This window comes from Dicentrarchus labrax, unplaced genomic scaffold (genome assembly GCF_905237075.1).
Source record: "Dicentrarchus labrax unplaced genomic scaffold, dlabrax2021, whole genome shotgun sequence".
Classification (NCBI taxonomy): Eukaryota; Metazoa; Chordata; class Actinopteri; family Moronidae; genus Dicentrarchus; species Dicentrarchus labrax.
In genome coordinates this window covers 10,471,612-10,496,197 of record NW_026136722.1, presented here as the reverse complement: position 1 = coordinate 10,496,197, position 24,586 = coordinate 10,471,612, and the positions used below count along the sequence as shown (strand labels likewise).

Genomic DNA, 24,586 nt, shown 5'->3' with positions numbered 1-24,586 from the left:
TTTTTCCTTTTTTTTCTTTTTTTCCCATATATTCCTGTTAATTCCCATGGACAGTTTCCAACTTTGAAAATCCACGGAATTATTATAGGTTAAGATAAGACTTTATTGAAATTCACAAGCTACCCAGCAGTATATAAAATAATTAAAATGAGCTCCACCTTTACCAGCTGCAACATTAATAATGCATCAGTTATCAATTATTCTGAAATGGGACATTATGCATGAGTACTTTTACTTTATTTTAAATATATTTTGATGCCAGCCCTGCAATTTTACTCAAGTAAAATTTTGAATGTGTGAATTTGACTTGTACAGAGTATTTCTACCCTATGGTATTGCTTACTTAGAGGAAAATATCTGCATATTTGTTCCAACAATGTATATATAGGATTGCTAACTGTATATTTACAGATTCCTTTTCTAATTGTGTTTTTAATTGTAATACTGGCCTGTATACATGGACACCAATGATTTGGTTAGCTGTGTGTTCTGGCATGTTGTTTGCCTTCAGGCTGATTGTTGTAATGATTATCAGGTGTTATCAATGTGACATTGAGGTATCTATTTTGCACGCAGGGGGGAATTCCTGATTTGCTACCAACCTTCAGTGTGCAAAGTAAGTGCTATCTCATTTTTATGTCTTTCTCTCTTAGTTTATAAGCCTTTATTTGATGTGTAAAATGAGGATCATTACAATAAATCTGCACATTGTTTTCTCCCTAAAACATGTTTTTGTGTGAAAACAAAAAGAAGTGTCTGTTGCTAATTGTTTCAAACATCTGGTATACTATTAGTATCTTTATTTTAATTTTTTTAAGAAACGTGGATGTTTAGTGCTGCTGTTGTAATTAAGTCAGTGTTTCCACATTTGTGCCGCATTGCTCATTATCCTTGCTTACCACCATGTCTATCTTGAAGGCCCCCGTGACAAGTATCCCTGAGAAAGAGCTTCTCTGTTTGTGTGTTGTGTTGTGAGCATTTTGGGTTTGTGTTAACAGAGAATAACTCTGTTGGTGACGTTTGAGGTTGTCATGCTTTTTCTTGAAGAGCTGATTTCTTCTCTGAATTGTAGTTCGGGCTAACTTCATTCCTTGTCTCATGAACGTGGGAGATGATGGAGCAGACTGGAGTAAGGCCTCAGGGGGAAAAGTATGACATCAAGCATTATAAAACTTGGTCAAACTGTTCGCAGAGAACATTAGCCAATGCTGCATGTGGCAAGAACTTTGGACTTAACTTGAGATATCAGGAAACTTGTACAATGTTCAGGACAGGCTGACAGTCAATTATCAGCATATTTTTCTTTGCAGCATTCATTTGGTAGTGGCTATACATCCTCCATTCCAATTCTGGACTTGAAAAGAAGAATTTTTCCAGACAGTGATTTCTTCCAATATCTCGTCTCTCTGTGTCTCTGTGTGTGTTTTTAACAGGCAGACCCATGGGGTTACAGTCTTGCAAGCCTTGCAACTCAAGCCTACAAAGTAAGGAGGAATGTGGACCGGCTGGTGGCTGCTGGTGTGTGTGTGACGACTGGAGATACTGCTCAGACCGCTGCTGTGACATCTGCTGCCAGATGTGTGTGGACGTGTGCTCTGGCTTGTGTTCAGGAGACTGCAGCTATACCTTCTGTACTCTGTGCCTCAGCCTGGCACAGAACTGTGTCTCACTTTTTACCACCCAACAAACTGAAACATCGGAGGCACAACGTAAGTCTGTCTACAACGTAAGTCTAATGCAACCACTATATACTGATTACCTGCGGGCCAGCTAACTAATTTTAGAATTTATGTTTTTATTTGCTTTAGACGCTATGATGGATCCAGAGCAGCATGCCTAGTGAACATGAGACCAAACACAAACGATGCATTGGTTTAAGGACCCATAGCTTCACCAGGTAAATTCAATTTAGTTGTGTGTGCTTTGTTAGCTGCAGAATCTTAAAATATGCTGTGGGATTTAAATGCAACTAGGTCCTTTGTCTCATCAAAGACGAGATAAATGCCAATTTCAGCTGCACTGTAACTAAATGAGAAGATTTTGCATTTGAGCTATTTAATCCTCATTGACCTCTAAAATTCCTGCCAAGCCTACTATGGCATAGATCCAGTCATTTGTATTGTGCACTTCCAAGTGCATTTCAGTGATAGTATAAGTGCATTTCAGTGGTAAAGAGCTCTGTCATCCCAAGACATGTTGACAATACCACCAGTCTCAGTGCATTTAACCAGAAACAATAATCACCCTCTATCTTGCAGAGGTCAAAACAGGCTAAGCTCTCATAAGTTTTCTTCAGTTGACCGGGCAGTGGTAAATCCAAGTTTCAACAAACAGGATTTTTTTTATCCTCTCTATCACAAGTTAAGTCTCAGTTTTTTGTCTCATTCGCATTAAGTGCAAAGTTGGTTTAGCTCAACTGGTGTGCCTGTTGCTGTTTTTTCCTCATCTCGTTTGGTCTTGGATGACCAGACACTTTATTACCCCACATCCACGTTGTTTGAACCAATCCAACCTCATCCAATTAAGTTGCAGGAGAGAATAATTAAGGACTAACTTTATGTTATTGAGCACCAGTTGAGAAAAAGTTATACCAAAGATAATTTTGATTTGTTCGTTCCCTTGTTAAAATTGCATGACATTTGGTGAAGAGCCCATTATGACTTGTTTAGGACTCAAAACTCAAAGTTTAGGACTTGGAACTTGTCAGTATGGACTTGGGACTTGAGTGCAAAGACGTGAGACTTACTTGTGACTTTAAAAACAATTAATTGGTCCCACCCCTGCTGTTAGTACTTTTTCACTCTGTGCAGGCTGATTCACGGACAAAAGAACAGCCCTATATGGCAGAAAGAGTCTGCACATAGATTTTTCAGATACGGAAATGGGGACAGTGGAATACATGGAAGGACAAACACATACTTAGGAAAAGTGGAGAAACTTCCATTGTAGTAAAGAGAAGTCTCAGAATATGAGAGCGCCATCGTGAACGAAAAAAAAAAATATTGTGTTTGCTCGATGCATTTTCTCAATTGAGAATTGAGCTGTACACACTTCACCATCTTACATAGAGCTATTATGCTGGATAATTACAGGAGTGGGTAGAGAAACTGTAGGAAACTGAAGGCCAGCCGTACTGCAAGGAGAATTTTGAATAACTTGGACAAGGACAAGAGTGAAGGTTTAGCTGTAGGCAGGCAGCTGGGCAGTAGGTAGGTTAGTAAATTGTTTTAGTCACCACATGTAAAGAGGGAAAGAGAATGTGAGAGAAGAAAACTGCCCATGTTCTGAGTGCAGTAAGTATACAGTATTTAGGGGAGAGGAGAGAAAGTATTGGTTCAGAGGTGGTGAAGGTCTTGACCAGAACCATTAGTGAAGCAGAATAGACGTCTGTCAAGTGGTGATCAGGCGGAGTGTTTGCATCAATTGAGAACAATTTTACAAGTGAAAAGGGACGGCTTTGTGGTCTGAGATAGGGACGCAGAGGGCAGTGAGACGGTGAGTGGATGGAAAGCAGTGGAGCAGACACATCCGAGGTGTGACCCTCCATTGTGTGTAGGGGGTGTAGGCAGGCTGTGTGATGTTAAGTGAATAAGCTTTAGTCCCAAAACCAACCAGCCAACAAGCCTTAAAAGGTTTGTTTGTTTATTTATCTATTGGTGTATTGACAGAGACAATGCACTCTGATATATGTTCCAGACGGGAGAGCATTAAGCAGCATTAGGAGCCAAAAATTAAAGCATGCAATAAAGAGTAAAGCATAAATTAAGGAAGTCCTGCAGCATATGTAAAATAAGTCATACATTTAATTAATTAATGTAACATTAAAACAAAGACAGTGGAAAAACAAACAAACATGTAATTACAGTACAATACACAGATTGCATTGAGAATAGACAAGTCAGAAATGATCAGCATAGTCTGGAAATATAGTAGATGCATTAAATTGAGAAAGCAGATTGGAGCCTCAAGACAATTTCACCAGAAACAATTCGAAGGACTGAAGGGAGCGATGGTTGATGTGTTGGTGATTAAAAAGGTTGATGCAATGAACAGGAATCAAACTTTAGCCTCCCAAATGGCAGGTGAGCAATCTATGATTTTAATATAAACCATATTTATATAAATATTTCCATTTTTATATTTATTTGTGTGGTTGTGTAGTGAAGCATGTTGACTTTTTGAATAGGTGAACACATTCTATATTTGACTTAGTTTGGTCCAGTGCCACCTGTATTGTTGTTGTTGTGATTGAAAAGAATATTGGAATTAATGCTCCCCCTAGAGGCCTGGGGTCATAGTGCAGTTGCCATAGTGCATAGTGCAGTTGCCATAGTGCACTGCACTGATTTACCAGTTTATTAAAACCCATACAATCCGCAGCAATCCAGTACAAAAACACCTGCAACTTTGACCATGGACTCAACTCAAAATGACAATAGAGTGTTTCACAGAAATGTATTGCAATATTGTGGTATTTGTATGCAACTAAATATATGCACTGAATCGAGCAAGTTCATGTAAAGAGATTTAACAATTTATGTTCTTGCTCTGGCAAACACAAGGTATACATCCAATTTTAGGTACTACTCCATATTCATGTGCTCATTGCAAAATAATGGCTGTTTTCTACTGGCAAAAACAGCGCAAATATAGTGAATTTCAACTTACAAAACTATAAGGGTCGCATGAAATCCCACAGAGCTAGATGACCCACAGACAGCAGCATGGTCAGTGAAATCTTGATATCTCTCCTTAACATCAGATTGATTGACAAGTGTGTATTGAAGAGAGTCTGACTGCTTCCTTCCACAGCGACTGTGGAGCCGAGCTATGGGCTGCTGTTTAATGAGGACGGGGTTGAGAAGCACAGAGACTTTGACAATGGGTGTAAAAAAAACAAAAAAAAACAAAAGCTGTCTGCAGAGCGGTGGTGTGTGCATTCATGTTTGGATTTGTAAGTTCATGAACTTGTGTGTGAAGTAAAAATAATGTATAATGACTTATTGGGTAGAATCGAAAATATGAAGTTTTGAATTAAGTAACAAAAAATGTATAAACATGATATGCTCATGGACTGCCTGAGGTATTACAAGTGGTATTTGTGTGTTTTTCTATTTTCAGAACAAGCTCAAGCGTATCACTGCTATCATGACTGAACAAAAGCACTCTGAACAAAACAAGCTTTCCTTCTCCTGGGTCACACCCCTGCAATGGCAGAGACTGTGCCGCATTAACACCACCTTTCAAGCCCCATGCTGCACCTCATTCCAAGTGGATGGATTTCTCTTGTATCTGATGTTTGGTTATTGAAAAGGATGACTGCTATATTCATATTTTTAAGTATGGGACTCTTAAAGAGACAAACGGGATTCCCTGACAACAGCCAAGCCAAAATGTGGCATTTTTCACATCTGGCAGATTAAACCAAAGTGTAGAAACGTCCTCATCCTGGCACCCAAGCAGTACTTCAAAGCACTCGTTTAGATGTCTGCAAGATTGTTTTTGCACTTTGAGGCAAACAAAAATATAATTTGGTTGCACACGGTTGTACAATCTGATATCTTTTTGTGAGATAAGGCCGCCTGAGGACACAAGGTGCTATTTGCTTGCACTGAATTAGACCTTTTTTATTATCCTCCATGAAATTGCTAGTTTATGGAAATTTTAATGATTGAGTGAGCCATGTCCCAGCATCAAAATAAGATTAGAATAAGGTCTTACAAGGAAAATCCAACAACACAGAGAATATGATGGGCTGCATCGTGTCCCCGACTGTACCCATCTCTGCTCCTGTTTTCTCCTCCTCCTCCCGGTCCCTCTGGACTCTGCAGTGCATTCAGTCCGACTCAAATTCATATCCCTCTCAAACTCTGAGGATATGCTGTGTGGCCTAGTTTACTCCTTGAACTGACCTTATCCTTCCCAAAGTTTCTGTGCCTATATTTATAATATCCGCAGTAAATCCTGTGAGCCCTAAACAATTCTTATAAACTTCACTCACCTCGATTGATTGATTGTCTCTGAGTGTGGTTTCACTGTATATATTTTTCGGCTTATTTGTTTGAAATATCTAGAGAGTAGAGGGTTGAAATTGTGAAGCCTTAATTGAATATCAGAAGTCCAGAAGGAGATCTGATGTGAAGTGAAATATTGTTCATGAACGTTGCACTCAGATCAATAAAGATTGGGTAAAAGCTGCAATTTTTGCCTCAGAATAATCTTTTGTGAATGTATCTTTTACTGTATATATCCTATTTTGTTAACACTGGGTCTTCTTGTACAGTGTGGACTTTTACAAATAAATGACACCATATCTTTAAATACCTTGTCTCAGTGGGGTTTGTCTTGATAGTTGTGCTCATTTATAGAATGTGGGCACACACAGTAATAGAGAGTCAGGACGAGGCCCCAAATGACTGAGGTTGTACCTCAAAAATCTGTAGTAGGAAGAACAAAATTTAAGATCTTGTGAGGATTTTTTCCCACCTTTGCTGTCTTTCATCTTCCTCCCTGTTTCTTATCTCTTTGTGGCTGAGTGCATTTCTCTCACCTCACTCGCTGTCTGTGTTCTTCTCACATGAATTGCATTGCTTTTACTGAATGTCTTCTGGTTAGGTGTGGAGAAAGGCATTGTGAGCTGCTGTCAGTCAACTAGATTACAGCTCTGGAGGATCCTTATTGCTCTCTCTCTAAAAATAAGTAGATGGCTTCTAACTTCGCTGGCCGGATATATCTGAAGATGTCTGTTTTTTCCTGTTTTGGGAGGTTGTAGTACAAAAAAACTCAACATGAGAGACAAATTTGGAAGACTAAATTTGAATTTGATTCAACAAAGCTGCTATCATTGAATGCTCACACACTTTGCTACCCTGTAGATCATAGATAATCTGTTCTTAAAAGCAGAAGATAATCAAACAGATGTGTTATGCAACTCTCAATCCCTTTTTATTTTATTTGTTTTGCAACTATGTTCATATCGTATTTTTTCAGCAACAGTTCTGTGTTCACCTGTCAACACTCCCACTGAACTGTCAGCTTAGGTAGACATACCCTTGTGAGGTTTAAAGTGTTTTCTCCCAAAAAAGAAAAAAAAACTCCTTTGAGGAGCTTTTTTTTCCGTCATTAGTGCTACAGACACATGATGCTCACTGCATGGAAAAGTGATCCAAAGTTATTGCTCCTCATCTGTCCAAATAAAACCAACACAAGCTCAGTCTAAAAAGAACGGCATGAAGCCTCTTGAAGAAACTTCCTCTTTTCACTCTTGAAATTGTTTGTATCTTTTAAAAGTCTGGACCTTCATCTTTGAGAATTAGGAATTCTTTGGAGTACAACCTACTCTGGTACACTCTATCTATTATGATATGCTGCAAGTAGTGGCTTTAAAAGTTAAAAAAGGGCAATGGTGTGTGTCCAATCTCAGTTATGAGAGAGTGGAGGTAGGTTGGTGCATGGTCCCTCTCTTTTTGGCCCCCTGCTGCGTGCCAGGCTTTGAGATTCTGGAGATGTGCAGGTGAGACCTGCTGAAGAAGGGCAGGGGCAGCAAGGCGGGCTGCAGTTTGGGGAGGTGGAGGGGTAATCATTATTTTTTGTTGAAATTGGATTTTATTTTTGTCCACTCTGAGACCTCCATCTTATCCTGCAACCCAGTCCTCCCACTCAATTTCCATCTCACCGTGCGAGAATTGGAGTGATATAAAGATGTGAGTGAGAGATGGAGAAGACAGTCAGAGATGGTAAAAAGGAGGGCAAGGGAATGGCAAAAGATGCAGACAGCGATATATAGGGGAGAGAGTGAGATGGAGGGTGGACAAGGTGGCAGCACATAGATTTCCACATTTCCAGCGCACAGCAGCAAATGTCTTGACCAGATTTCTTATGATAGCTTTTACTCATGTGGAGAAACAAACTATGTAGCCATCACACTCCAGTAAATTGTTTACTTTACACTGTTACTGTCTAGCATCAAAATATGCACTTCTGAAAAGTCATGCATAAGAAACCAGCAGTCTATAAAAATGGTAGGCTATTTGAGAAAAAAATTGAATCAGTTAAATAGTAATATAGCTTTAAAAAGCATGTATCTAATATTTATTTGGCCACTTAGTATTCAAAACGTGGGTGAAATGAAACAAAGCCAGCGCTCGCCATTCTCCTCTCAGGTGGAAAGACAGAGACACTCATACATACATATAAATAGTGACAGAGACATTGCTCATCTTGGATGCATTACACGTTGTGATTTGATAACAGGGCGGTGAAACAAAATCTCTGTACTTCAAATGCATTCCAAATCCTCTCTTTTTGTCTACAATAGAAAGTATTTCACAGATTCACCAGCATGCATATAAAGAAGGGGAAATCATTAGCTAAAAGTAAAGAGAGAAATCAATGAATAGAAAAAGGCCCTAATAGTGATGGTGGGACGGGTTGTGTTCAGTTGGTTTGCATTCATAATGTATACAGTGACAGCCCATTAGACAGCGTTAAAAGGAAATCAGATTCTGGCCTCCCTCCAAAGCCATTAGCCGGCGGGGTCAGCCTGAAGACAAACTCGTAATTGACCAATAGATTCAGGTAAATTGCAGGTAAATTGTTGGTCTCTGGGAGGAACAATTATTTTGTTAATTGCATTTTTAACAGTGGATGAGGGGATTTTGGATTACAGTTGTATAATAGCAATGACTGGAATGTGCCCAGCAATCACAAAGTCCAATCACTTCTAGTTCACATGGCCTCCCTGCTCAAATGCAAACACCACAATGAAGAATTGTGATTGTGCATTCTAAAATGTTGCATTGGAAGACATGGGGAGCCTTGAAAGATGTGAATACAAATACAGTGATGTGTGTTTGCGATGATTTGTAAGAAAGACAATGGGTGGGTGTAAGTTATGCATGAGTGAAGGGTCAGAGTTTCCACTGAATACTAACAAAACCTCAGGAGCCAACTTTCATAATAATGGACACAAACAGTAGTAAGGTCAGTGCTTTTGTAGGTGTGCTTTTCTGTGAGCGTGCATGTGAAGCGTCTTGTTTGTGCACATTTCTCAGCTGTGTCTGCTATAGCAGTAGTCATATTCATAATATCAAGGTGAATTTAAACAAATCCTCTCTGTGGGTGAGGTGATTAATTCGCCCTTTCTGCTGAATCCTTACAAGAACAGAAAATCTAAATTACTGTAATTGTACATCTGAACAAACATGACAATAAAGTAACTACTGTACAAGAGTTTCTATGGAAACAGATATATGTGAGGTAGCCTACCTCTTCAACATAACACAGACAAAGTGAATATATTGTTATTGGTGATTAAAGCTATTCAGACACTGTAGCAATTAGTGGAGAATATATTTGCTTTAATTGAAAAACTATAGCTTTCTTTTTTGTTTGTGACGGACAGTTAGTATGCTGAACACATCCTACTAACAGCAGTACAATGGTTGTTCACACCACGTGCCAGTCATGTTGCAAAGTGAATTCCAGGCTTGGTGCCACAGGACGGAGTGGGAACTTGATCTCACAGTAACGTGCAGGCTTGGATTTGATCAAGGCCAGAGAGCCCAGCAGGCAGCAGCTAAACAATTACCGTGGGGAAATCTGATCTGCTAGTAAGCACGTCTGCACTCCACAGCACAGAAGGCCTTCCCCTCTCTGACCTTCTGTAGATAGACACTCCTAGTCAAACATGGGGCTGCAGCTTGGTTGATAGGGAGGAAGAAGAGGAGGTAGGGGATGCGGACGTAGACCCCTTGCCCTGCAGGTATGACTTTCGACAGTGGAAGAGACCTGCTGCTCAGTTACAGTGATGAACGACTTTGCCAACCCTCTGATAATTGCTCACTCAGGGGCAGAGAGAGGTCCATTAATCAAAATGAGCTGAGGTACTGCAGGACTCCTCCACCTATGGCAGACTCCAGCATGCCTCAACAACCCCGGGGCAGACCCGGAGGCATCGGCTTCAAAGGAATCCGGCTGGTCAGGACACTGTCATTCTGCAATGACAGTCAGTTCCTTCCGCCTGACGGTTCTGCAATCTAACCTGCAGAACAGAGCAGACATGGGTGGAAGATGGGAGGGGTCTCCATTAAGTGACTGCCAAATGGAATAGCCTCTCAGACTAAACGTGAAGCAAACTGCACTACGCACCGATGGGACTGTCACACAGATGATGTCTCTGAGAGTGAGCGAGGGGAGAGAGAAAAATAAATGTGAGAAAAAGAGACAGAAAGAGGAAGAGGGAGAGCAGTCTCCCTTCTGCATTGACAAATTGTGGAAATACAGTGAGAGTAAAAGGTCTGCGATTGATTCTTGCAATAATGCATCAGCTGTGATTTCTGTTCGGGGGTGGTGACAAATGGTTTCTGTCCTATATAAACAGAGGAACGGATGCAACCAGATCACTTTGTCTCAAGAGTCAAATCCATTAGATCAAAGTAAAGTAATCTTGTTAAGGGACAATTCTGGTCTTCAAGTTAGATTGGCGGGAACTCACAATCAAGGTCACAGTCTCATCTGTTCTGCTGGTGCTGCTATTTAACAGTTTGTACGGGAAGAAAACAATAAGCACAGATGCATAGTCAAGCTTTGATGTTTATGTTTGCTCCTTCTGCTTTGATCCACAGCATATGGGTTTTGAATGCTGGAATACAGATTTTGTATTACATTAGCTTTCATTTCTACTATGATTTTGCTTCATGCTGTATGCTTGTTTCTGTAGTTTTTAAACAACTCTTCAATCTCCTGTTAAACAGAGCTGGAAATATTCCAATGAGATGTTTTTTTTTATATCAGGGGACCATTAATGAACTCTAAAATTCTTCTCAGACATTGACCAGTGACTTGCTCTGCCTGGTAAGGTCATAGGATGTGTGAGCCTGTTTGCACATTTTAATGTGTTTTTATTATTTCTAATTTCAGTACACATCCTTTGGGAAACATTTGCACTTACACTCTGAGGCTGTGTGTCTACTTAGAATATTGAAGATTGTCATGAGAGGCAACAGCTCAGGAAATCTTTGTACTCGAGCATATTTATATCTTATCATTGGACCATGCTTTGCAAGATTTTATTTATGCAATACACAAAAACGCTATAACCCTCGACCTAGACCTTTAATTTTTTCTATCAATAATGCAACCATGATGAATTAAAAAAAAAAAGATTCCAATATGTATTCTGGTCAGTGTAGAAGCCATTATAGCTGTGAATTAGTTGTTTCAATGACATGAGTTCAATGGATGTAACAAAAAATAATACATCTCCAGAAGGTCAAAATCATAATTAATGTCATTAAGCTGATGATGATGAGAGTAAAATGCCTTTGTAATGAAGAGTAATTCCATTGATTTCACTGAGTGTCACTTTGACCCTGTCCATAGGAACTCTTAGCTTTGGGAGGTCATGCAAGAATTCATTTTCCAAAAAGAATCTATAAACAAATACATGAGTAAATAAAGAAGTATAGCAAGAATAGAATCACAACACAATTGCACATATTGTCCTGACATAGCTGGTCAGCTATTACCATTTTCATTATCAATAACTAACTTTAAAGCAGCTACAGGCAATATTCTTATAATAACAACTGACAAAATGTAAACAATGTGACAATTGCTCAGAGTAATGAACTAGATATTTCCCTCCGGAGTTGAAAGAGATTCACATTCACTCCAAATGAATGATAACTGCTGAATCTATAAATAACCAACATATCATCATATGAACTTGAAGGGTGATGATATGTCAACATTGTGTTCGCCAAAACAGATCAACACTTTAATACTAAGATGACATATAAAGATATGCTCCACTGTTAATTGATAACTCCAGTCTTTGTTATATAATGAGGGCTCACACGTGGTTCGGTTGAATGGGAGCAGCAGATTTCAGACCCCTCTATCAGTAGTGTGGGATCACTCCTTCACCTCAAAGACTGCTCCCACCAATCATCAGTGACAAATCTTACCATTCATGTCAGTGGGAGCCAGATCTTATTATCCTTCCCAGCTGAAGGTGGGCATACTGATCCTGGACACCCCCTCCTCAGTGTGTGAAAGCCAATGTTTTTAGATGGGTCTGTATGAGTCCACATCACACAGCTGGTCATTAAATGAAAATAAGTTCCTCATATCTCATCCTCACACAAAATAAACTACCTCTACCGTTCCTAGCCAATCTGCAGGCACCCCGCTTATTTCACGGTCCAGTTTATGTGCTGTGTTTGTGTGTGTGTGTGTGTGTGTGTGTGTGTGTGTGTGTGTGTGTGTGTGTGTGTGTGTGTGTGTCACTCCTGTCCTGTCCTATGCCTGTGTGTACCACACGTCTGCCATAATGAGAGGCAGAAGAGGGAGCCTTGGCTTCAGGGACTCACATGGGAACCCACACTGTTGTCCTCGCATTTTAGTGGTTTATCTCTGCGTTAGCTCTGTCCATCACATTAGATTGGAAATCAGCAGGGTGATTGAGACCTGCAGAGTAAATGAGCAATAATGGGCACCATGTTGAACAGTAAGAGAAATATATGGTGCTGATGTCACGCTGCTATGGAGACAGACACATATTGTTCGTACCCCTACTTAAGAAGCATTCATGCACCAGCTGTGCTTTCGGTCCATCCGTTTCAGACGCAGCTGTAAAGATAGAGGAACTGTTCTTGCTCACACCACAGCTCATCTTCCAGACAGTTGCATGTATTAATGGTGGACCCGGGGGCTCACAGTGCCACCAGCTCTTCACTCAGTGTGGAGACATAACTATGTGGCTGCCAGCACTCCTGGTCGTGGCTGTCTCCTCCGGACGTCTTCCAGAAACTCACACCAGGCTCCAGCCTCTCCTGTGCTTTGGACCCATTACATGAAGCACACACTTGAGCTCTCAAAGCGGAATTAAATCAGTGTGTTAGAAAGGAAGATCTATAGGTCTTAACCCTCCAATTATCAGTTTTTATTTTGATTCTACCATAGACACAATGATGATAATTAGTTTGGGATTGTAGGACGTAATTTAGTGATTGATCTTTTTAGTTGTGTGCCATGTGCCTCCCTCTCAGGCAGCAGTACTTTGACCACATGTTACAGCCTGAACCTGAGAATTAGTCAAGAAGACTGATGGTGTGTTCAAGGTGAAAACTAACACATTAGTGTATGCTCATCTATCTTCCTTCTCTCATTCAAAGGATCATGGCGCTTGGTGAAAACATGTTCCGCACTAACAGTGCCCGCCAAAAACCAGTCGTGTTGTTTAAAACTAATGAAGACCCAGCTGGCTCAACTGTCCTCAAGCTGTAATAAAGTACTCAGTGAAACTTTCTGATAAGCCTCCTCTGTGCTGCACAAGGGCAAATGTTCAGGCTAGCAAACTGCACAAACCTCTTATTATTCAGTGACAAACAGGATCCATTAACAACACAAAGCTTAAACAGGTAATCTTTGCTATTGTTGACAATATAGAAATTGCCTTTTTTGTTCCCTATTCTTCCTTGAAAGTCATTTCTTGAAATGATTTGCCAGTGTAGAAGTAATCTACCAATAGGGTAAATATTTTTTATATATGTATATATATATATATATACATACATACATACATACATACATATTATGGCATGCCGTTTAGGAAATTAATCTTTGAACATATATAATAAAACTTTGAATATATTGAATGAACCTTGAATATATGTAATGAAACCTTGAATATATTGAATTAATCCTTGAATATATTGAATGAATCCTTGAATATATTGAATGAACCTTGAAAATATGGAATGAATCCTTGAATATATTGAATGAATCCTTGAATATATTGAATGAATTCTTGAATATATTGAATTAATTCTTGAATATATGGAATGAAACTTGAATATATTGAATGAACCTTGAAAATATGGAATGAATCCTTGAATATATATTGAATTAATTCTTGAATATGTGGAATGAATCCTTGAATATATGGAATGAATCCTTGAATATATGGAATGAAACTTGAATATATGGAATGAATCTTTGAATATATTGAATGAAATGAAACTTGACTGACGTCATCAAGGCACTGCTGCCATCTTGTATTTTGCTGCTGCAAGAAGTGAGAATGAGTCAGTCAGGAACCTTGTGGCAGCAATACTGAGAAATTAGGACATTATTAACTCATTGGCAAGTGCTTGTACGGGCCAAAATCCTCCCGATAGTACCCGTGCCCAATACCGTTCTCCTGACAAAGAAGTTAGCTCCCTTTTTAATCGTGGCAGGCCGACTACAACAGGCCTCAGGCAAAATCCTGACGCATAATGTTCTTTCGGCAATGTTTTGTTGAACATTATTACTCATAAGAACTATGAATGTCGCTATAATGGAAATATGATCTTCAAGGTGATGCGATATAGTCTCCAAACTGTTAGTGTCATTTGGAGTACAACCTGTAGCAAAAAAGTTTTCCAGTTCAAGAAAGTATTGGAATATTTCAACTGATGCCATTTTGTAAAACCAGCGAATTCAGAAGGCTATCACTTTGATGAAAAGGATACAACTAGGTTTTGAATTTCATTCTGTATTCTCAATTTTTTTTATCAGTACATCCAAGCTTCATTCCATATATTCAAGCTTCATTCCATATGTTCAAGCTTCATTCCATATATTTAAAGATTCATTCAATATATTCAAAGATTTATTCCATATATATATATATATATATATATATATATATACATATATATATTGTCAGGTCTAAAGGAAAATCTGCAGCATGTAATAAAAGTGAGGCCATGTAATGAAGAGCAATGCCAGTATCTGTGTTCGAGGAAAACAGAATGGTTATCATTACAGGCTCCTCTCATTTGCCACTGGCCGTGGATCTGTTCTCTGCAGCTGTGAGCACAACACACACACACACACACACACACACACACACACACACACACACACACACACACATACATGCACACACACACGCGCACGCACACATAAACAAGAAAAATTGATTACCACCTCTTCCTGATTGCAGCTCCTCTGTCTTCTAAATCTAAATTGCAACTCCAGACACAAAAGCAGCCCATGTAGCTGAAGCACACTAAATCAATCTCTCCCACACTCCAGCTCCTTTGCTGCCAAATAAGAAGTACAACCTTTTGCAGAGAAGTGAAAAGCCCCATAATGTAAAATATGCCATGTAGGACAACGCTGTCTGCATTCTATGACCTTGTGCTTGAAGGGTGGAAACCCTGAGTATTCATGTTTAAGGCTAATGGATTTGCCTAGAAGAGCCACATGTCAAACACAATATCTTGACTAGACTTCAAGATGTGCTGGGAGATTAAAATTACAGCTTTCACCAAATGCTCCGTGTTTATTTTCTCGGATAAAGTGGAATTCCTTGTCCACATACGGTGTTTAATTTCCCTGACTGTGGCTTCATATATTTCCTCCACATCCTAGAAACAATTGGACATTATTCCACCAGGAACCCTATCTCTCTAATTACCCACTGACTTTACACTCCATTGATTTGCATTCTTAGCTATTCAAATTATACAATACATTGCATTTTAAACACTGACGAAACTACTTAAAATTCAGTGATTAAACTCATTGAAGTATATCAGCAGTTTTGAGAGTACATCAACTATAGAATACTTCCACACCTCCCCCCAGCTTGTGGTACTGATTCAAGAGCCTCCAACACACTCACTCCATTCACCATCCTCACATTGTCACTGGCTTCTCTACCCTGGGTCTACCAATATTGTTTGTCACATGTGTCCCAAACTAGTCTTTAATGCGTCCTTATCCATCACTCAGACAAGGCACTTAACATGAGAATGAATCTGAGACCTTGTCCTTAGCAGGGGCCATTATGTGTAATGGTTGTCAGCTGTTTGGAATGCATTACTCATGTGCTACTGAAATGCTCTCATTTGTGTAGTTTAGCATTCAAGTGTATGCGTGAGCACTCTTGCTTATTCAGTACTGGATACTGGCAAAGCTGCCAACCCGAATGGATCTCTTTGTGATTTTGCCTATTCTTAAAAAAAAATATGCTCATATGAAATAACTGAGGTTGAGAGGTGTCATTGATAGAGAGAGAATAGTATTATCTGCGATAGCCCTCTCCAGTTGGCCTTGGATGAAGTTGGCTTAGTGCCTTCTAGGAGGAGGACTTATCAACAGTGTCAACAAGGACAGTGCTTCTACCAGGAATCTCACAGTACTTTCTTCCTATTAGCGCTTTTCTCGACACACCTTAACAAGCTGCACTCAGAACATGCTCAGAAACCTCATCACCCACATAAGAGTCACAGTAAGTATTGTGCAGTAGCAAGTGCAAGCCCCATATGTGTGTGTCAATGCGATATGAAGTCACACACTTATGGTACACAAACTCCTGAGTTTAAGGAGCTATGTATAATGAATTAAAATGGGTAAATCTAAACACCGTTAGCCGCTTGATATGCAGCGTCAGGCAGAGACACATCAGCTATGCAGCAGATAATTATTAACTAAAGCATAATATTTAACTCATAGCAAATTCATAGCTTGAAGCAGATAAACTCACTCTATGAAATGTTTTGTAGCATTGATAAGCAGCAGATGACCATCGGTTTATGGATGTAAGCTCAAGATTTGCAATGGGTTTTTCCGAGAGGAGTAACAGCTTAAACTGTATAGAACAGGAGCTCAGTATTTAAGATGTAATTATGATATGATGAATAGTAAAACAAGCTGTCATATATTGCTTTGAATTGAAATATATTTCCAAACTCTTACTTGAATACTTGAAAGTGTGTGGAGAAAAGGTTAATTTGATTACCTATTCAATAGTGACAAAAGCCATTTTGACCTTGAAGCTGATATGAGAGTGTGTAAACAAGACAGACATTCCTAAGACCAATATAAGTATAACCCTCTATAGGTTTGCAGGAATCTCCCCTAACATGAGTATTTATATATTTGACTGACATATAAATCATAATTCTAAAGTATTATAATGTTAATGTCAAAAAACAACCAAGATAAATATAAACTGAGCAAGTACAGTAAAGTAATTTACAATTAATAATTCAGGTGTACGGTGGCAGAACAGCTAACAGAATCCAGGGCATGGCCACAAGCAGATGTACAGGAGAGTAATAAAACAGCCAAAAGCTTTAGCTTTTTGGTTTCTGATTTACTTGTTCATTTGTAACTAATCAGGATTTTGTAATATAGTTTTATAGTTAAATTGTATTTGCATATTTTTGTATTAGCAAATAGTTGTGTTATGCATAGTCAGTGCTGACAATAAATGGTAAATACAGTAAATGCAGATGTTGGTAAACTATAGCTTACAGTTGATCTGAAAATAGATTAGTAAACTCATTTCATAGAGGTGGATAAACTGGAGTTGGGGGTTATCATCCTTCTATGTCCCTGGTTGTACATCTGTAAAATGTTCCGTGTCACTCTTACAGGTCCTTTTGATTTTAGAAAGCACAGTAATCCTTAGCTTTACAACGTTCAAAGATTGAATTAAAGAACTGGGGGCATCAGTGGGGACATTTTATTCACTAGCAGCCGATAAAACGTAAAAGCCTGTACTTTATCTTAATACTTTACTATTACATCTTCACAAAGGCCAGATAAACATACCAAATATTATTGCACACAAGGAGCACGCTCTCCTTTTTTCTGTGTGCTTTGTTTGTTTCCACTCCATGGACCCGCTAGATCAATACAATGCTGTTGCAATTATTACCATCAGCAACCATTTGGAATGATTGGATTTGCTCCAAAGACTGAAAAATAGACTTAGGCTGTATCATATGGTCGACTTTGCACTGCTGTAAATCTGTAATTGGATAAATTGCAGGCTAAAAAAGCCATTTTCCTGCAGGGGAATAAAAAAAAAGGACAAATGTGCCAATGTCAGTTAAGTTCTTTCTCCTCACAAAAATCATTACTGTATGAAATAGCCCTTATAGCAGAGGGTAGCTGTATAAAATAATAGTATAATCATGACATCAAAGCTGCTGTCTCACATAGCCCTAATGTCTGAGTTTCTCAATGTGAATGCCTAACCACACACAGAGTTGAAAAACCAAAGAGAATAGACAGTCAACATGGGTACATCAGTGGAGGGAGAGATCTCAGGGGGGTCTGAATGCTTTGCACACTAAAGGTTTCATTTGGGCCCCAAGCATTTGCACGCTGAAGACACATTTTGGAAAAAATAAAAAACACAAAAACAAACACAAAAAGGTTCAAGGTTCACAGTCTTCTTGACAGAAAGAAATTGAAAAACCTTTATTAGGTGTATAGTTTGTGATGGAACAATAATAATAAAAAAAGAAGTGTGCATGTTTTGGTTAGAGAATGAAAGAACATGACCTTTTCTTGTTAACAAACCCCTCGTAGCACCTTGCAAAGCTGTAATATATGGAAGATTTTACTTCATCTCCTGCTTTGCACCATTTTGCAATGTTCTGAGGGTACAAATTGCACACAAGTGTTTACATTTAGCTTCAGTAGAGCACCTCCACACAAAGTGCTTGCTGAGCCTTGGTTATTCTGTCACGGTTGGGGGATAGCTGTCCAATTTTGCAAGGAATTGAAAAATGAAATATGATTATGAAGTCTAAAGAAATCTAAGGTAGGACATTAAAATAAATAAATTTAGTTTCCTTTGCAATGAGGACACTCTTTAGGAAATAAGTTCCAGGGACTCTGTTCTATTCAATTTACTGTAGAAAGACTAATTGTACTTTGCTTTCATTCGTTTATTTTTAGGTCACCTGAACTGACATTTCATTTTTTCTCTCTCGATGCAATCATTGATGAAATAAATTAAACATTGTAGTCAACTTTTCATTAATTTACCAAAGCAATCTCCTACATGAAACATTAACATTAAATGGACAAATTCCCTTGATCATAACATGCAGCTGTAGCATCGGAGGGACCCTGGGCATTTCAAAGTGGCAATATCCTGAGGATTGCTGCATTGATATTACACTTTAATGCAATCTCAGGAGCCACTGAGCAGCCCAGTTTGATTGGATAATACCAGCACACTTGAGCTCTCAGGCATAAATCTTCATTCATATGTATAAATCACTCAAAATAGAGCAAAGGGATTTGAGTCACAAATCCAAAAAAGCAATAACCATGAAGGAGGAAACGTCCAATACAACACATTTCCACATTCCACTGAGTAGCAACCGTTATGGCTTGGAAGTAGCCCGGTAGTACAGGAAGTAGGAGATAGGGCACAAGGCTCTTCAAAACACTTTTAAATGAACCAATCATCCCCATGATTGTTATGGAGACAGTCAATCAGGAGGTAAATTCAGCGCTTGTTGAGGACACTTGAGCACATGATGAGGAAGAAGCAACAACTATATAACTCAAAGGACTGTAAAGAGTATTTTTTTTCTCCCCTTTTTCATGAAAATTATGTCTGCAAACCACTGCACATACTGTAGTTGTGTCTGGGTGTGTGGAGGCATCTCATACATTTCTTATTCTACACATTCATGGAAGGTTTTACGAGAGAGAGAAAAAAAGGAAGGTTTATGGAAAAGTTCAATTGGACTTTTCTGTAATTCAAGTCAGGGCTGTGACATTATTCTCAAGACAGTTCCATTCGGCTCTGGGTGAAACGTGGCTGCCTGCAGAAGTCAAGGTTGGAGTATCACCTGTTCCTAAAGGAATATTTTGCCCACGATTAGAAATTCAGCAGTTTTTTTTTTTTTTTTTTTACCTTATGTGAAACATTAAAATAGAGTCTTTGGAATACTACTGACCTTGAGACTTGTCACTCGCTATATGACTTTATTCCTTCACAGCCCACTTTTAGGTGTACTGTGCGGTCTAAGTTACTTGACTTCAAAGTCCTCTTTGATATGTATTTCCTGTAACATCAGTGCCCAAATGGCACACCCCAGAGACTCTTTCTGATGAAAGGCCCATGAGAGTAGTGGATCAGATCTATAAGCCACAGTTCATTAACATTAGATCTCACTTTATGGACAGTATTATGCACAAAGGAGCTCTGTGCAATGATGGGTTGAGATTTTGTTCTTCACAGATACACAACCAGAGGACACCGGTGGACAGTGTGGAAGCATGAGGTTCTCAGCCTTACAGAAAAGTGCTGGGCTGCCACCTAATGGCTCAGCTTCATTGTCTGTGTAGGGAAGTGTTGCATGAAACTCGTAACAATTTCCCAAATGGTGGTGGCTTTTTATCCAGTGCCCAGTTGCAGACATTTATAATAAATCCTTTGCAAGAACCAAACCCCAGTGGTGTTGGTACAATATTTTACACACTGATTTTCAAAGGTACACTCACATAGTTGAGTTTAATTAGACTCAGAACATCAATTGACCTGACTGGAAATAAAAAAATCAGACTTAAGTGCTTTGTGGCCTAACTACATACATCCTTGGGGTACAAGTTCACACCGAGCATCAGTGTGATTTGTGGGTGTGACATGTTTTGTCTGCACCGAGATAACAAGAATAAATGAGCAGCAGGCGAGGAGGCTTGATACAAAAAGTCTGAATTAAGAGACACAAACAGAGGTGCTCTTATTCATGTCACTCCCCCTTTTCACATTGGTCCCTCGGTTCAAACACTGAGAGTGATTGGCACTGCAATCACCCGAGAGTTTTTTGGCACCAAATCCAAGTGTTTGTGAATGCAGAGCACAGTCAGGAATTCATATTCATACAGTGTATTTCAAGTGTCACCTACTCAAAGTATTCAGACTCAGAGCACACTCTCTTGGCTCACTCTGGCCGTGGAGGTGCATCAAAGCATTCAAATAATTACAGCGGCGACCATATGACATCAAGATGGTTTAGCTTGCAAACAAACCGCTCTGTGCAGATAAAAACAACTCTTCCTCTGGGCAAAATGCATATGACATGTTTTCATTTTCACTTTTATCTTCCAGTGAAACCTTTGAAAATTGACTTTTATTTTATTTCATTTGCTTGCCCATGATTTTCTATTTACATTACCGAGTGATGGTATTGTAGTAGTCTAGTCTGTCTGTAACAGTATGTTAAATATGCTTTAGGCTATTTACAATGGGTTTTTAAATAATATTTGGAATCTCAATATGGTTAACCAAAAGAAATGGTCAATTCATAGATCTAATTCAGATAATACTGTAGGCAGTTCTGAAGGCATTTAACTTTTTCTTTTAAAAAATTAACCAGACCAACGGGACTTACCAGTAAATGCATGAGTCAGAGCCAGATGTAATGTCATCCAACAGAAGCTATGTTTTCTCAGTTACAGTAGGCTACAAAACATTCCCAATTGATAGAAATGGGAATAATATGTCACACAAAGAAATCAAACAATTTACAGAAAAAAAATATAATAAAGATAAAATGTCATCTGTAAAATGTAATTACAGAACATTCTTCATAAAACAAGTAATAATAACTGTATGTGTCTAAGTTGAAGCAGGCAAATAAACTTTGCCGTTGTGTTATTGAAATATAAGTGTTATAATGAATCTGACAGCCAACCATTCCCCATGCCAGGGTTCAGACTACATATTTTACACAGTTTCAAAGACACTTTGAGACATGATACCAGCACATTAGCACTGGTTTCGACTTTCCCCATCATCAGGCTCTTCCCAGGAGTCCTTGCTATGCTCAACATAGCTCATTGTAACCCCACTCATGCTGCTAATTGCTCTCTCATGGTTACATTTTTTCAATATTTACCAACCTTGGTATCCAGTGGTATCCAGTTAAGGTCCATATGCTCTGACTCCTATGCAGTTTTCACATATTACATCATAAACAGTACCTCTCTGCACTGTTAGTCTCCACAGATATAACCATCTGTATGTCATGCTGCATGAATTCACATAGTGATAATTATTTGATGTCTGTGCTTTAGATGTTTACTGTGTTGTATTATGCCTTATTATGCCTTTGCACCAAAAAACAAAGAAAAAGAGAGTTTGATTATTCAAGCACCATATGTGCTGGCACTTGTTGTAACTAAGAAAGTGTTTCTGCTCAAGACATAAATCCATGCATGTTTATTACAGTTACTGTAGTGATTCTGAAACAGGTGTAAATTCAGCTTTCACCACTGGAGAAAAAGAGAAAAAAAAAACACACAACAAAACTTCACACTGTAAATAAAAGCAGAAACCAACATGCTATACCAGTGGCCCCAGCATCTCATTACCATGCTCATTAGCCTATACTGTTCACCTCAGTGCGCCTCGTTGTCCACAAGAGGTCAGACATTAACAGCACAAGTCATAAATAGTTCACAAACAACCCTTGCCTCCTTACGCCAAATACAGCAGCTACAAGTCGAGGCCAGGCAGCAGGGTGCAGTGCTTTTTAACATTTCCGTTTTATTATGTATTATTAGTTTCCTGTGGGGGGGGGGGACTTGATGATTACAACAGTGACATGCAAACTTGTGATCAGTAAGTCTTTTCTATGTTTCATTATCTTAAATGTTAATTTTTTTATTTAGTTGGGGGTATTCTTCCACATTTTGTCAGTGCAGAGGGTCCACATATTATTGTTTACCTCTCATAGGTCAAAGTCTACAGAGGACCTGGCATAACTTGACTGAAAAATAGGTGTCACGCCTACTCTGTTCAAGTAGGCAGGTTCATATCGTCACTCGATCCCGTGTCTCGGATACAAACGCTTGGCCCGCACAGAAGCTGAATATTTAGGGACCGAGCCAGTATGAACTGGAAGGTCTCTATTGTTTTTCCTTCGTTTATTATTATTATTATTATTATTATTATTATTATTTTTAGGATCTTTGAGCGCATTTTTCACCCCCTAATCATTTAAAATATTGGCATTTTATTTGGCACATTTGTCAAGCCTCATTTAAATTGGAGATTCTATGCGTCACATGCAGGTCAGCCACTAGGAAGGCCACTAGGTGGCGCTGTTTGTAGGCCAATTTCGTTACGCTAATAACTCCGCATAGTTTGTCTCACATTCAAAAACCTTATATCCACGCGTTCGGTGAATGGAGCTGAACCTCCCCATATAGGCCACGCCCACTTCCGCCTAGATTTTTTTTTTCTAGAGCGCAAAATGTCCATAAATCACTTTTTCGTGTTCCTCCTACACACTTTGTCCGATGCGCACGAAACTTTGCACGTTTCATCTGTGGACCGTCCTGACAACAAAAGTAATTTGAACATTTTTGATATTTTAAAAAATAAGGAAGTTATAAAATTAGCACTTCCTGTTGATTTTTCGTCAAAAAAGGAAGTGGGGTATTTCTCCACATTGGTATGTCCGATTTACACCAACCTTGGGTCCATAGTTCCCCATGTCTTCCTTAAGCATCGTGCACAATTTCAGGTCATCACCACAAGGTGGCGCTCTTTAAAATGAAGGAGTTTATAGCTCTACAACGGTATGTGTGATTAAGATGAAACTTGGTACGCTGCTTCCGCATGGCTCCCTGAGGCTCACCTACAAAGGAAAAAAATTCACGCCACTAGGTGGCACTCTGGTGGCAGGGTAAATCACTGTGCATAGATTGTAATAGTTATGAATATGAAATTCACAGGGCACGTGTAGAGTGGTGCCTGAAGCTCACATACCAAAAATCGTGTTTGTCCTGCTTGTAGCGCCCCCTACAGAATAAAAATACATCAGCCCCGGCGCCACGTTTCACCGATATGTACAAAACTCGGTAGGCATGTATAATGTGCCGGGGCGTACAAAAAAGCCTCTTGGACCCATATCCCATATCCCACAGGAAGTCAACTATTTCAATGCAAAATGTGCACTTTTGGCAGCCATTTTGTGGTCATTTTGACTCTTTGGGCTTGTTTTAGAACAACCTACTCCTAGGGAATTTATCGGATCTGCTTCAAAATTGGTCAGTACAGTCAAAACATGGTGCTGAATGAACACATTATATTTTGTGACTCTACGTTGAAGGGCGTGTCCGTGGCGTGCCCTCAAAGTTGGCCATTTAGAACAAATGTCACACTGTGATGCCATTTTGGCCTTTCAGGGCTTCTATTTGAATGATTTCCTCCTACACGTTCTAACGGATCTTCTTTAAAATTGGGCAGTACAGTCACAACATGGTGCTGAATGAAGCGTATCATTTTGTGACTGTACGTTGAACGGCGTGTCCGTGGCGTGCCCTCAAAGTTGGCCATTTTGAAGTCTGTTGTCTTGTATTTGAACAAACAAACTCCTAGAGAATTTATCAGATCGGCTTCAAAACTTGACAGTACTCTTGAATAATCTTGCTGATTACAAGTTGTGCTATTTATGACTGTACGTTGAAGGGCGTGTCCCAGGTGTCTCGTCAAAGTTGGACATTTTGAATTCTGTGGTCTTTTTTTCAAAGTGATGAAACACAAACACCCCTCTGCTCCCACTAGCCACATCTACAAACCATATTTCCTAGGGAGTATTGTTCGTGGAGCATAGTGTGAAACCGCTGGAAGTCACTTATTAAATTGCAAGATAAATAGGGGACTTATCAAATCGACTTCAAAATTGGACAGTCTTATAAAAACAAAGTGTACATGAAGAATTGAGCTATTTGTGACTGTACGTCAAACTGCGTGCCACTGACC

At 39.2% G+C, this 24,586-nt stretch overlaps 1 long non-coding RNA gene across 4 annotated transcripts; it reads left to right on the top strand.

The window, feature by feature from the left end:
- The first annotated feature begins 586 nt into the window (after positions 1-586).
- On the top strand, positions 587-6,321 carry LOC127356602 (uncharacterized). Of its 4 annotated transcripts, none has more exons than XR_007882009.1 (4): positions 587-616; positions 1,434-1,709; positions 1,809-1,897; positions 5,122-6,321. It is a non-coding gene; the product is annotated as an uncharacterized LOC127356602 (long non-coding RNA). The 4 variants fall into 4 exon arrangements; XR_007882007.1 differs by lacking the exon at positions 587-616 and adding an exon at positions 1,221-1,320; XR_007882008.1 differs by lacking the exon at positions 587-616 and adding an exon at positions 4,813-4,954 and having other exon boundaries at positions 1,221-1,709.
- Positions 6,322-24,586: the final 18,265 nt, after the last annotated feature.